The following is a 15311-nucleotide window of genomic DNA, read 5'->3' on the forward strand; positions in this document are numbered from 1 at the left end:
AAACAGATGACACTGACAGTCATTACTCTGCAGAAATCCTCCAGTTCTTCAGTCTTGTTCTCTCAGTCTAGTTAGAGTGGTGGATTTGCCCATGGATTTTTTTTTATTTATTTATTTATTTTTTTTGTTCACTTAGTCAGATATGGAACAGAAGGCTCTCTGTGACATTTACCCACAATACTGTTCTTCACACCACCACCAACTGGACTCCCACTCTCTCAAAGTGAAGATGGAAGATTGTTTCAACAGTTTGTTTGGACGTACAACACACAACCTCCCCAACAACTAGCCACCTGCTGACTAAAAATGGCCGAATGCTGTTATTTACCAGCACACAGGATGTGAATGTAGTGACTGAGAGGCGGAGAGAGACAGGAGTGGTTCATCAGGACAACAAGGAGCACCTGCGCCCACCCAGCTACACAGCACAGTTTGTGTGTGTGTGTGTGTTGCACTACGTGTGTGCAGTGAAAGCTTAGGTTGTGAGGACGTGGGGAGGACAATTATGTGCCTACATTGTAAGAGTATAAACTGTTGGATGACTCCCTACATGGAGATATATTATTACTAGTGCACATTGAGGGCTGTACTGAAGACCAGAATTCAACACCTTTGATCAATGTTTGCAAGGCATTATACACCAGAAATATTTTTTGGCTTTGTAAAACTAATTTCACACCAGCGTACTACAGTTATACACACTTTGCATCCATCTAATGTGTGAACTTGACATGTTCTCCTGCGATTCCTGTGATCACAACACCGCAGTTATATGTTAAAGTTAGCTCAGTTGCCAGGAAGGCCACCTACTGTAGAGCTAACAGAGTCATGTTAAAGATCTCAGTATTTTCACACATACATTAACATGAACAAAGGATGCTTTCAGGTGGTTATTTTTGCTAATGTAAGGCTGCAATCACTGGTATTCCTTTGTCATAAGCTAGAAGGTGGAAACCATTGGCTTAAAAATGTTCAAATCTTTATTTAAATTAAAAAAAATAATAATTATATTTTCAGATTTAGTTGTCAATCTAGATCAAGCGGCAACCTCTAGGGTTGCAGTTCCTAAAATGGCCACTTGAGGCTGGCTCCAGAGATGAGTCAATCCCCTAAGACACCCATGTTAAAATGCCCAATTTTACAGCAAAAAGTAAACATGTTTGCAGCCTGGTACAAAGAAACAAAGCAAGCAAACAAACAAACAAACAAAAAAAAACAGTTTTAGTCTTTATAGCTAATTTCAACATTCATGACAACTGTACAGAGGGTGAATTCTTTTTAGAACTCTCCCATTCACATTTCATTAAGGCTTGAAATTATACATATTTAAGGGCAGGGCTTCTTGAGTGAGTAACTGGCTGCAAGGCGTCACCATAGTCCGTAAGTCAGATCCAACCCTCACTCCTCCACACCTCCACCCTCTCATCCAAATTTGGTCACTTCGGGCAACAAAAACCAAGATGGCGATGGCCAGAATGCCGAACTTGAGGCTTCCACTAACCAGTGGGTGATGTCAGGGTAGCTACATCCATTATTTTGTACAGCATATGGTCTAAATATGGCTATACGGCCAAGTTTCACTTGTATACTTTTGTCAGTGCAAATTAAAAACAGACACTTGGTTTCCTCTTGACTCTGTCAACTAGTGTCTTGAATATTTCTTAAATGTTCTTGCTGGTTTTTTAGCTTGCTGCTGCCTCGCTGGTTTGGAACAGTCACACTGGATTTCGTTTTTACGCCCTATTAGTTGTATGTTGATTGAAAAAAAAAAGTTCCATGTGGTCATAATGTGTCCTTGACCACCTCCAGAGGTAGTTTGGCCGATCAGATCAGAATCCGTCCTCAATGCGTTTTGCGTGCATTTACACCTGTGCTTTTATGTGGTCAAGCACTAGCCAATTGTAATCCAATCACCCAAAATGCATTGTAATGCAAAGTGTAAACGAGGTCTCAGACAAATTACCTAAATTACCTCCAATTATTAATTTAGAGTTAATATCAAAGTTAAGTCCATAAATGTTGACCAGAGAGTGGGAGTAAATCTCGTCAGTTGCAAGAAGATATCTACCTTTGTTTTTTTCTATTAGAAGGGTTAAAAATTTCATCTGTATATGATATGGTTAATAGAGCCTGAGCAAATAACCCTATTTTATTCCTGTTAATTTCCATGGAAAGTTTCCACCTTGCATATTCCCAATATCATGTGAACCAATGTGCATTATGGAGTTATTTCATATTTTAATGTGTCAATAAAGGTCCATCTATCCATCCATCCATCCATCCATCCATAAATAAAAATACATCCATGGGACATGTTATTCTATCTTTCAAAGCCACAAAATGTTAAAATCAGATCATGAGCATATTTGTCCCTCACTCCTACAAAAAGCCTTGCATCATTAGCCAGGAACAAGATGATGTAACTACATTCTTTCTGTCTTTTTTCAGTCAGGTGTATTTCACACAGTGGTACTTGGAATGTGCCCACTGAGTTTGAAAGTTCAGAGTTCCTGCGGGCGAACGCTAACCAACTTAAAGTTTCTTTTAGCCAGCAGAGCAATTTGCAATGTGGCATAGCGGCCATTTCCCACTGTCATCACAACACTCTCCCCTCACTGCTGCATCGCTTCCATAAGACCCCCAAGGAGCAGCAGAGTGTAACAGCTGAATAGAAGTGAACACGTCTCTAAACCGCCTGCTATCCCCTGAGAGGAGACTGTACACACACACACAAACACACACACACACACTCATTCTCTCTTTAATACATGTACACACACACTCACATATTAACACACTTACACAACTATGATAATGAGCACACATACTGTGAGACATGTGTGAAGGCTGTATATGCATACCTGTACTTAGAGACGCCCGCAAATATGCTACATTTTCTTCGTAAACACACACACACACATACACACATTGAGTATAAGGGTAGGTAGACATTTTCTCTTCCTACCTGTCAGTCAACATTCCCTCTCACAACTCTTGCTTTAGCATATGACAGCCCATCTGCATGCCATTACTGTGGGTTTCGACACTAATGGAGCCATTTCACCAAGCAATAAACTGTAGGGGAACATTAGCACCCAAGATGCAGTCTAACATCGCACTAAACTGACGGGTGCCGACGTGCTGCGCATCGCTGAAAGTGCCTCCGGGGCGAGGCAATGCAAAAATCGTTCTAAATATTAATATTCTTTAGTTTCTCAGAGAAGGATGAAAAGATGAAGAGGAAAGCCCAGACTCAATGTACATATGATCCTCAGTCAATCACGCTCCTCCCTTATAGCGCAGTGGAACATTGGGCTACTCAACAGGGATTTGGATAAACAGGACATATATGTATATATATACATGAACTCACACACATTAAAATATATTACAAAAATCCGAGCATGTACATGTTACTCTTGCTTTTGCAAAGAATGTAGTACAAATGCACAATCAGACATTGTTGCACTGTTTGATTCAGGATGGTTCCAGTAGCTATTTCATGAGATTTCATCCATCTATTCATTTTCATCCGCTTATCTGAGGCTGGGTTGTTGGGGGCAGCAGGCTGAGCAAGGTACTCCAGGGGGGGATTTTGAGGTGTTCCCTCACCAGATAAGAAATATAATCCCTTCAGTGTGTTTTGGGTCTGCCCCAGGGTCTCCCACCAGTTGGATGTGCCCAGAAAACTTGTAACAGGAGGCGCCCAGAAGGCATCCTGATCAGATGCCCACACTGCCTCAACTCAGCCTTTTTTAATTTGTCAGTGCGACTCTACTCTGAGCTCCCTCTAGATGACTGACCTCCTTACCCTATCTCTAAGGCTGAGCCAAGCCACCCTATGGAGGAAATTTATTTCAGCTGCTTGTATCCACAATCTCATTCTTTCAGTAACTACCCAAAGTAGATTGGTAAATTTAAACCTTTGCCTTTTGAGTCAGCTCCCTCTTTACCACAAAGGTCCAGCGCATCGCCCTCATCACTGCTGACACTGCACCAAACCGCCTGTCCATCTCACACTCCATTTTACCTTCACTTGTAAACCAGACCCCAAGATACTTCGCTTGTGGCAGTCTCCTAACCCAGGGTGGACCATTCCACCATTTGCCACCAAAGAATCATGGTGTCAGACTTGAAGGGCGCTGACTCACATCTTGTCTTACTTTAAATTAAAAGGCATAAATTAAGTGTTATACTTTAAACCCTCAACAGCCTTGGCCGGAGGTAATATATGTTTTCTGGTTATCCATCCATCCTACTCTTGTGAATGCAATATCTCAGGAACATCTTGAGGGAATTTCCTCAAATCTGGCACAAACGTTCACTTGGACTCAACCATGAACTGATTACAGCTTGGTGGCGAATGGTCTGTGTGACCTCACAAAACAGGTTTTCGGTCACAACTCAAAAATTCATACATTACATATGACAAGAGAAAATAAAATGGTAAAGTATATCCAAAAAGGTTAAAGGGCAACTTTTCTGTGACATCATAATGTTCTGCAAATCACTTTTCTGACCACTATTCAGCATTATATCTCAGGAACAGAAGGGGAGACATTTGTTCAGATACTGAATAGGTGACACTAATCTTGGGTGGCCACCTTGAAACTGTGCTGTTGGGTTGAAGATGTGTGTGAAGCATCCATGTTTTAGAGTTTGTAGCTTCTGCAGCAATATCCATATTTGAAGTATTGTCTACTATCATGGTTACAACTTTGTGTTGTATCATGTTCCTCTGGTAGTCCACCTCAAGCTACAGGTGATTGTCATTGCACCATGCGACAAAGCTCTCTATCAGACCTCTTTGATCCTCTGTAAAAATAGTCTCTAAGTGAAGACAGCAAGTTTATCACTGGAAATTATTATCTAGAATCTTACATGTCAATATAACGATAATGATAATATAATGTGTTTTTCACCGACCCGCCCCTGCTTTTCCAGCAACTTTTGTGCCACCAAAAACATTATGTGTTTTAAGCCAAATCATGGTCTTTTCTTAACCATGACTAAATGTTTTTTGTGTCTACAGCTAACCTCACATTCAGCACAACATTTTTGACAAATGTAGCATATTTGTGGTTTACGGAAACATGCAATGCAGACTTTTTTTCTGGCAATTGGGTTGTGTGTATTTTCTGAGAGACAGGTCTTCAGAGCCAGAAGTGTTTGTTTTTTGGGATAATGAGATGTTGGAGAAATGGGCTTTCGGTCCAATGGGATATTTTTTGGACTAACAGGACTTTTGGGCCGTTGATACAATGAGCAGTCCCCCACCTTTTCATGCAGGGATTTGCCAGGTGTTTGAAGATGAGAACACTCTCAAGCTACTTATCAGTTTTCATCTGCATAAACGAGCTCAACACTGTGAATGCCTTCAAGGAAAGGTTGTCTGAAAATTTGGGCTGCTGAACCCCTTTTCCAATTGTTGTTGTGTCTCTTCATGCTTCGAGACTTTTCGTCCCATCTTGAAGTGTGGCTGTTTCTAACAGGTAGGAACATTTTTGCCCCAAACATTGTCAGACAACAGGTACATATGAACTAGTTAGTTTTGAGCATAGCTACTGACACATAAAACACTCTCACAGCAACAAGAGGTCGCTTGCTCTGAAGGTGTAAACATTGTTTTTTTAAATGAACAACCAATGCTAGATCCCACCTGAGGAGAAGAAGCTGCTTTAGATGATTACCTGAGTGTTATCTTAGTAACAGTTTATATATTTTTTGCACAATAATTCAAAAATACCTTCCTCAGGTTTTTCTTTTTTATTTATTTTTTTTTGTATGTCTGTCTGGAGCATATGTTGATATTTATGCACTCACATGAACATGGTCCTCACAAGGATGCAAGTGCACACAAGTCCTCACAAGGATACATAAACAGGTACAAACACTCACATGTGGTTGATTCATTTAAAATGAGGCTTCCAGATTCCCTTCTGTGTGCTTATGGCCGTGATTGCATGCCTTTAACATGTTGACATTCAATTTTAATCCGTCCTTGTAATTAGACAGGCCCCAACACCATAAGCAAAAATAGAGGCAGAGTGATTAAAACAGGAAAATCCAATCACACATGCTTCTTATGTCAGTGAACATTCACTGATGAGGTGGCGGCTCCACATATAGGATATAATACAGTAACAATTACCCTCTCACATATACAGTCAAGCACACAAACACACGTCCACACACATACAGGAGCATTTTGGCACACACAAGTAGCTGTACAACCAAACGCACACATGCACTACCACAACAATACTAATTAATCCAGATATCTTTTCCCACACAGGATATCCTTGGCTTTCATCCCCTCCTCAATTAGATTGAACTTCCTACTGTTATGTTAGTGTTTGGATTAGGAGGAATTATGGAGGAATGCTAATGTTTTGAAATCCTCCTTTGCCTTTGACTTACTGCATCAGACGCTTGACAGCTATCTGGCTGATATAAGGAGAAGTGTGCACTGTGTGGATCTGAATTAGTGTTTATGCTGCACACACACGTTAGCTAAACCTTCACTTCGTGCTAGCATCTCTAACTAACTAATACACGGGCCTCATCCAGTACTTCCATCACGCTTCCCCTGCCCTTTTTCTCGTGCTCCAGAGCTGAGAGGTCAAAATAAGAGCAAATGATTCTTAGGATGTTTTCTGTGTGAACTCTGACACGTTCTTTTATCTCCTTTGGGACTCTGACAACAAAGACCTTAACTTGAGTCTTGATAATCACATGAAACACAACATAGCTGACATTTTCTTTATTAGCTAGTTAGCCTAGCTGACCTGAATGCAAATCAAGCCATATACTGCAGGCCTATGCAGTATTGTTAATTAGCAAACCTGCTAAACTTCCAAGGTCACTACGTGGTCACAAATGAAGGATAAAGTTAAGCGTAAAGTATCGCATTCAACTCATTGTAATGCCAGTTCCTGTTGTTGACTCCTGATGGCTCTCACTGTTGATTGTCTTATTAATAGATATAGATTAAAATAACTGAGAACCAAATGCCCACACAGGTCTTTTCGGTTTATCTGGCTGATTAGACCTTGGCTGAGCTATTCTGGGTAAGGTGTGAAATAACTAGACTTCATGTACTAATAAGCGTAAGTTGTCATGTCATTGCATGGAAAGCACAGGTGTAACCGGTAACATTAATGAACGCTTCATTCTATTCGCATCTGCCAGTAAACCACGCAAGCGGGCGGATATGGAACAGGGCCTGGAACTGGTGCGTGCAAGAGTCATGCACACCTAATCCTAACACATGCTGTAAAAGGAATGCTATCGTTGTTAATGTGATTAGTTATACCTGTGTTTGATGTGTTGTCACCTGTGCTTTTCAAGCTGTTACACGTCAAGATGTCTGCCCTTAGATGTAGCATGAGGATGATAAAGCACCGTCTGTATGTGTTCACACAGTCCTAATGAGAGGCCTAATTAGGTAAAGTGAAGACACCTGTGAGAGTGTACCATCAGGCTCAATAGTACTATCTGTTGTAGCACTTGTCACAGGTAAATAAGACTGAGACTAAGAGTCATTCAAATGATGTTTGTACTTTAAAGCTAAGACATTCAAAAGTAAGAAATTGTCCAGCATATTTTAGAGAGAAGAGTAAATGTTTTTAGGACTTGAGGAGTCTAGCCACCAAATGAAAGAACGCTACTGGTCTATAGAGAGAAACTGAGTGTTTCTCTCTATAGACCAGTAGCGTTCTTTTTGTTTTGTGCATTTCCAAATCCATGTAGAATGGTTTCCTGTCAGTCAAGCCAGCAGATGGTGTAACTGTAGTGTTTGCTTTCAGTTGCTAAGATAGCAGTGAGGTAGCAAACTTCTGGCACTGGCTGAAGCCACAACACGCAAAGAAATGTTGGTCTTCATTCTTAAAATGTCACTGCATGTCACAACAGCTGTGAGAGACAATAAAGTATCTTGTCAGACAATTACCTTGGGCACTTAAGTGGATATTAAATAAATCTGAAGTGGGTATTACATTCAAGGTGTGATGTACTCAGTGCAAAATGCTAACGCTGAGTAGCCTAGCCTGGTTCTCGGTTAGCAGTATATGTTAGACAAAAAAAACAAAAAAAAAACTGAGCATAGTGTTAGTTCAGGCAGGACACAATGTCAAGCTTAGCTCACAACTCAGCTATATCAGCTGATCTTTCACCCACCGTCAAGTGATGGAGCAGATGATTGATGGAAGGGAGTCAGCTGATAGATCACATGATTCCTTTCTTTGCAACCAATTGGCAACTCTCATTCAGGACACCTTATTTAAACTGCTCTGACCTGCCTGCTGTTGCTGCTTCCTCTGCAAGCCACTTTGCAACTTGCCTCCACCCCAGCTCCTCCTTTTCATTTTGTGTCTGACTTATCAATTTAATTTCTGTTTGTCATTAATGCTGCTCTGTTCTCTTCCCAGGTGGTCCCCCTGCCTTAGGTTTTCCATATCGGTGAATGGAAGAGCAGAGAGGTGTGCTCTCTCTGCCTCAAGGCTTTCTATGTAAGCGTGTGGAATGGCAGAGAGGTGTGCTTTCTCCACCTTAGGTTTTCCATATTGGCACATGGAAGAACAGAGAGGTGTGCTCTCTCTGCCTCAAGGTTTTCTATGTAAGCGCATGGAAGGGCAGAGAGGTGTGCTCTCTCCGCCTTAGGCTTTCCACGTAGGTGCGTGTAAGAGGTTTCCTGCGTAGGCCCAAGGAAAGGCAGAGAGGCCCCAGAACAGAGCCATACCGCCAAATATAATGCTGCAAATGGAAATAAAGTTTTCTTTGACTAAAGTGTCCCTGACTGAAATTTAGTTATCTCAAAATGTAAAAACTTGTAGCAAAGGATAAAGCTGGCAACTTCAGTCCTCTATAGCAACTCTACATTAACAGTAGGCCGATAAATCATCTGTGATTTGTTTATTCTATTCTCATACATCAAAATATTGCAGTACAGACGTGCCTCAACTTTAAAACATTCTGTACATATCTTTGCAACAGTTCATTAACAATCTAATTTAAATGTCCAGTGTGTAGTATTTAGGGGCATCTATTGGCAGAAATATTATATGATATTCATATGTTTTCATGAGTATATTCTCACCAGAAAAAAACAAAGAATTATTGTGTTTTTGTTACCTCAGAATAAGCCCTTTATATCAGCATATGGATCGGGTCCTTTTCCATGGAGTAGGCCATGTTGTTTCTACAGTGGCCCAGAACTGACAAATCAGTCTGTCATTTTTGCATTTTTTGTGTCAGTCCGGCCCATTTGAAAAATTCTGGCCTTTGGACAAATGTAGTCGATGACCTCTGTCCTTTGCACACAGGAGAGGTTTCAGTTCTGCAACCTCATAGATGCCAATAAATCCTACACACTGTGTCTTTAAGACATTTTTACTCCACCTTCAGGAGTTCACGAATCCCTTAATGCCAGTATCTGTACACATGACGATAAAGACATATTGGTGCCTCCGTTTCGATGAGTAGTTGGTGTTAAACTAAGCAAACCACATCCAAAAGCGATCACTGTACTGAACACAGAGTTGAAGCTGTTATCAGTCCTCTCAAGACAGCGATATCGGGGTATTCCACTGATGTGAAGGACGGTTCTCTGCCTCAAGGCAAGAGGTTCAATATTGTAGCCTTCAATTCTCTCAATGTCAAGAATGATGCTTTTAATGTGAAAACATAAACGTCTATACCAAGGTTTTAAATTCAACACAAGCACCATCTCTACCCCCCTACCATCACAGAGAGATTGGAGGTTCGCCTCTCCAGGACATCTCTGGTAGAGATCAAATCAGCCTTTGAGCTGCCTTGATCTCTGCTTCTCTCTTTTGGTTCGCTCTTGTTCTTCCTTGCCTCTCTACCTCTGGTCCAGGAAGTGCAGTACTGTGATTTGAGGTCTGCCGGTCGATAACAGGCCTCGGATCCTGTCGGGATTTAGGGTTTATTGGTTTATAGACAGAGGAAATGTGTGTCCGCAACATCAAACAGAAAGCTGGGGGAAAAAAAATACGATGAAAACAGTTGCAGTTCTCCCATGATCGCTCATAAGAGGGACTGAGTTAGATGTGTTGATAGATCCTGAAAACTCTGCGTGTGAGTCCCTCTGCAGTGTGGGTAATTTCCCATTTAGTGCCTGCCTCCTCACAAACACACTATCCCTTCTTCGCCCTGTATCCGTTTCTCATATCCTCACTAAACATTGTCACACACACTCACACGTGCGTCACTGACATCCACTCTAGCCTGTAACGTGTCTCCCCTGTCACCTACTGACACCATCCTCTAAACCTCCAGTCTGCCAGCCGCCTTGAATTATTCATCTAATATGCCCATTTGACAAAAGCCTGCCATTGTGTTGGTTCGCCAAACATTACAGGCAAGAGAAATTTGTTTATCTGTCTCTCGGAGTCTCACTCCTTCACTTCCTGTTATTGTCTTTTCCTCTCCCCCAGCTCTCCCCTCGGTTCCTCTTTCTCATCTTTTCTCACAAATGCCACGTTCCCCTCCCGTTTATTGCCGTCCGCTGTCACAGTGATTTGCTAAAGTGGATGTGACAGGCAGCGAGCCTTGTTCATGCCTCTTATAAAAGCCATACATTTGCTTCAATAGAATTTTTCATCTCATTCCTTCTGCTTCTTTTGCATGCTGTGTTTGACCATGAGAGAGTGCTTTTTCTTCCCCGCTATGATGTTTATTCCCTTGTTTTGTCACTGATAATATATGCAAATTGCAGCCCTGGAAATACGTAGGTCTCTTTGCTTTTGGTAATCAGCTTCCCACCATTACGTAAACAAAGAAATTACTTCTGTGTGTGTCATTATGGTTGAGCATTGCAGGGGCTGCTTGACTGGTGCTGCTTGACCCAGCTCTGAGTGCCAAAATGCTCCTCTCTCTCATCTATATTTCAGCACGCTGAGGGTGTTCTGTAATAATCCCAATTTGTGAACATGCAGGCACCACTCTGCCATTTCCAAGCATGGTAATCTTTAGTCACATTCCACTAAGGTGTTGGAGTTACAAGGGTCATGACAGCCTGAAATGCTATACACGTAGAGCCTGCAGCAGCCATCTTCTCCAACATTTCCACTGAAATTCAGCTCATACAGTTTTGCTAAATTTGTGACTGCTCTTAGTGCTAAAAGGCTTTCAGTGAGTCATACTTTTTCAGAATTTGACCCTGAGTTGGTTGGTTCAACCTGAGGTGCTGTCTAACAGTTTTCGGCCCCTTGCACCTTAATTACAGACGGTACATCTGATACTGTTTGGAAAATAGTCCATGCGGGTTGGAATTGAGGTTTTTAGTTTTACATTTCTTACAAAACCTTTACCAAAAAGAAAAATATTAACACTATTTTGTGGCAGGGCCGCCCTTTGGTTTTAGGATTGGAATCAGCCTTAAAGGAATGACAAGTCTGGGTTGAGGGCAGAAGTAACTAAATAAGCTCCCATTTCTGCAGGGACATTTCACTAAAACCCACACAATAATAATGTTGTATGGAATTTTTTAATCGCTTAAGCTAAAAAAGTATGACATCTCCCACATGTTAAAAAAAAATATGGTTATGGGAATACCACTCAAATGATACTTAGTTTTGAAGAAATTAAGTCCAGTTTAATAGACACGCAAATCACAGAATCAAAACCCATGAACCTCTGCTTCATGAAATAAATTGCAAGCTTATCATAGTACATCTCCGTTCAGTTCTCATGTTTGCATTCCAACAACAACGGACTGACCAGGGACCTCTAACTGTGTCATGTCATGTCTGCTGCTACCCAAAAACGATTTGCCTCTCCATGGATGAATAAAGAGAACCGGATACAGTGTTGAAGGCGGGGCCCTGTTTATTTCTGTGAAAGATGCTCTGTTCCACATGAAGCCAAAAAAGTTGAATTTCCAAGTATAAAATTACCTGTCTATCTTTCAAACTGTGGGGCCCATAGAGCAGGTGTGCTAGTGTTTCCTTTAACCCTGCCTCCCAGCTGCTTGGTCCCAAGCTCACTCACATAATAACTCTGCATGTGGCTATCAGTGAATTTACAACTTTTAGGGCATAATGATTTCAGTAAGGGCTATTCACACTGGGATGTTGATGTAACTTGAAAGAAATTATTTCATCTCTCATAATGTAAGGGTCAATCCCAATTCTCATTCTTACCCCTCACCCTCCCCCTTTGTCTGCGTCTTCTCCTTGCCTCTCTATACAGAGTTGAGCAGGCTAGAGGTAGAAACGGCAGCAGAAGTAACAAGAGTGGACACAAACAAACAAACGAAAATGCCGTCGTCTCAGGTTGTGACACACGAAAGGAACACCAAAACGTTAAATTTGGCAAAACTGCTCCAACATTGTATTAATTGTATCATGAAACATGAGTGCCGTAATTATAATATCAATTAAAATGCTGAAAAATACATTTGTGCGATTCTCTGGGAGATCGTTCAGCCATTGCTACATAAAAAAACTTTTGCCGGCCATCTGTTTGATAGTTACGTGCTGGATGATAGCCCTTGGCCCTGAATCTTCATTTCAAGGGCTATGTAGCCCTCGGTCTTGGCCCTAGCCCTTATTCCAAATGAAATTGAGACACCCCTACCCCTCACGCGAACACGTTAAACCAAGGGGAAGGGGAAGGGAGAAGGATAAAGGATAAAGTCTCATGACATCATGTGACTGACCCAGAAGTTGTAATTACATGGTTTGGCCACTATGAAAAAATTGACTTCAAAGTCTGGTAATGTTCATGGGGCTTGGTCCTATCCCCTGACTAATAATAATAATAATAAACTATATTTATAGCACCTCTCATACAAGAAATGCAGCACAAAGTGCTTTACAACAAGGGCATTATAAGCACTGAGTGCTTCACATTAAACTAGACAGAATGAACATAACACAGAACTCGTTCATAAAATCATAGAGTTGTATAACTATAAATCACAGTAAGTAAGTAAGATTTTGAAAGAGTTGCAGTAGTGTTAAGCGTAAATAGAAAGTAAAAGCATAAAAAGAAAGAGTTTCAGACCTGTATCATGAAGTCAGAGCTAGTTAAAGGCTAAGGTGAACAGATACGTTTTTAGCTTTCTTTCAAAAATATTTAGCATGCTATCTTCCCTCATATCTGTAGGTAGTGTGTTCCATAGCTTTGGGGCGTAATTAACAAAGGCTGCATCCCTGATCTTCTTCCGGCCGTTGCTGGGAACCTCCAATAAACCTGCAGCAGATGATCGCAGTGTTCTTGGGGGCAAATAGTTAACAAGGGTGATAGCAATGTAGCTCAGTCCCAGCCCATTTAGGGCTTTGTATACAAGGTGGAGGATGTTAAATCAATTCTAAATGTAACAGGAAGTCATTGTAGAGCAGCTTAGACTGGCCTGATGTGCTTTCTCATTGTGGTTCTGTTTAATAGCCGAGCTGCAGAGTTTTGAATGAGCTGAAGTCTCTCAGTGTTTTTTGGGAGGCCAGTAAAAAGTGCATTACAGTAGTCAATAACCTCTCCTGACCCTAACAATTTGATTTCAGCGGCTAACCCCAACCATCTTCGCAAACATCTTTGCATAGAACAAATCGTGTTTCAAGAAAGGATGAGGCAGCGACAATGTGCTGCTGACCTCTTGCTACTGGGCTGGATGCTCTGCATGTTTTCCAGTTCCAATTTCACAATTTAATGTGTTTCAGATTTTTACAAAATGGTGTTCTTCAAAGCAAGAAAACATGAAGTGCAAGTCGATTCATCATCAGAAACTAGCAAATAATGTCGGCTTCCTTTAATTACGAGACAGGGGTTTCATATTCACACTGTGGAGGTCGGAGAAAAACGTCAGTGTTCTTTTTATCCAACCAACTTCAAACTGGTATTCCACACACAAACTTTCACATTTGCCTCGGCCAATTTAATCCATCCGAGGGACCAACTGCTGACAGTAATCAGCCCAAATATCTGTCATTTCACTGTCAGTTAATGTGTTCAGTTTTGCTCTGCCACCACAGTAATAGCATCTTAGCTTAGTGCACACATCCATGGTTTGATATTTTGGGAAATACACTTTTTTTGCTCACTCGCTGTGAGTTAATTGAGAAGATGTCACTTTGATGTCTGTATAGTAAAATGCAACATGTTTTCATCCCAGCTCGTCAAATATTCAGTCTGAGGACTTTCACACCTACATATGACGCACTAGGTATCCTCCTGTGTCTGTTGTTGACGTTGCGGTACGCCATGTCAATTTACACTTGTTACATCATAGAAAATGTGCAGTTTCTGCCTGTCAGATACATACAGTCTTTTACAAAATGTACTTACAAACACACTTTGTATTTACATTTATTTCCTTGTGCAACAAAAACACGTGGTTAGGTTTACTGTTTAACATGTTAATTAGTGAGCTTTAGAGGATGGCTACTGGTATGTGGCTACTGTGGCTCAGAGGAAGAGCGGGTCGTCAACTGATTGGAAGATTCGATCCCTGGCTCCTCTAGTCCACGTGTCGAAGTATCCTCGAGCAAGATACTGAACCCCAAATTGCTCCAGTTGGCTGTTCCATCGGTGTGTGACTGCGCATGAATGGTTACTGAGTAGCAGGTGGCACCATGTATGGTAGCCCAGGCCACCAGTTTGTGACTGTGTGTGTGAACAGGTGGGTGTGACATGTAGTTTAAAAGCGCTTTGAGTGGTCGGAAGACTAGACAAGCGCTTTATAAATGCAGTCCATTTACCATTTATGTGGCCAGTCTTTGTGCTAAGCTAAGCTAACTGGCTGTTTGCCGTATCTTAATAAAGAGTGCTCCAGGAATGAGTCCTAAAACCTGGAAGTGACTTAGCATTTTAGCACTCGCAGTTCCCTTGTCTCAAAGTCAGTGGGTTTTTGGTTAGATGCCTGAAATAAGGTCTGGGGTTAACACAAACCTATGAGACTTCATGTTTTGTTGTATGACATAAAATACGTCAGACAGTTGCTAACAAGTGGGTAAATGAGACTACAGAACATCATCATGCTGAACACGGCTTAACAGCCTTGCTGTGTTGGGGATGTTGAAGTCATGCAACCGTGGTGTAGTTCGTTTATAGCCTAACGTTAGCTTTTTACTTCTGGCGATTACATTTAAGCTGCAAAAATCACTAGCGGTGTTCATTTGTGAAGTTTATCTTGCTGAACAAAACATGTAAGTATCATAAAAGTTTGTTTGCAACAGAGCTTATGTTCTGCAATAATCCAAAACCCAATGGAAAAGTTTCATTGGCTTTTTGGAGCATCGTCTCACGCCGAAGTGGTCAAAATCCGGCGCTTGGGCAGTGACTTGCAGCAT

This window comes from Epinephelus moara, chromosome 13 (genome assembly GCF_006386435.1).
Source record: "Epinephelus moara isolate mb chromosome 13, YSFRI_EMoa_1.0, whole genome shotgun sequence".
Classification (NCBI taxonomy): Eukaryota; Metazoa; Chordata; class Actinopteri; order Perciformes; family Serranidae; genus Epinephelus; species Epinephelus moara.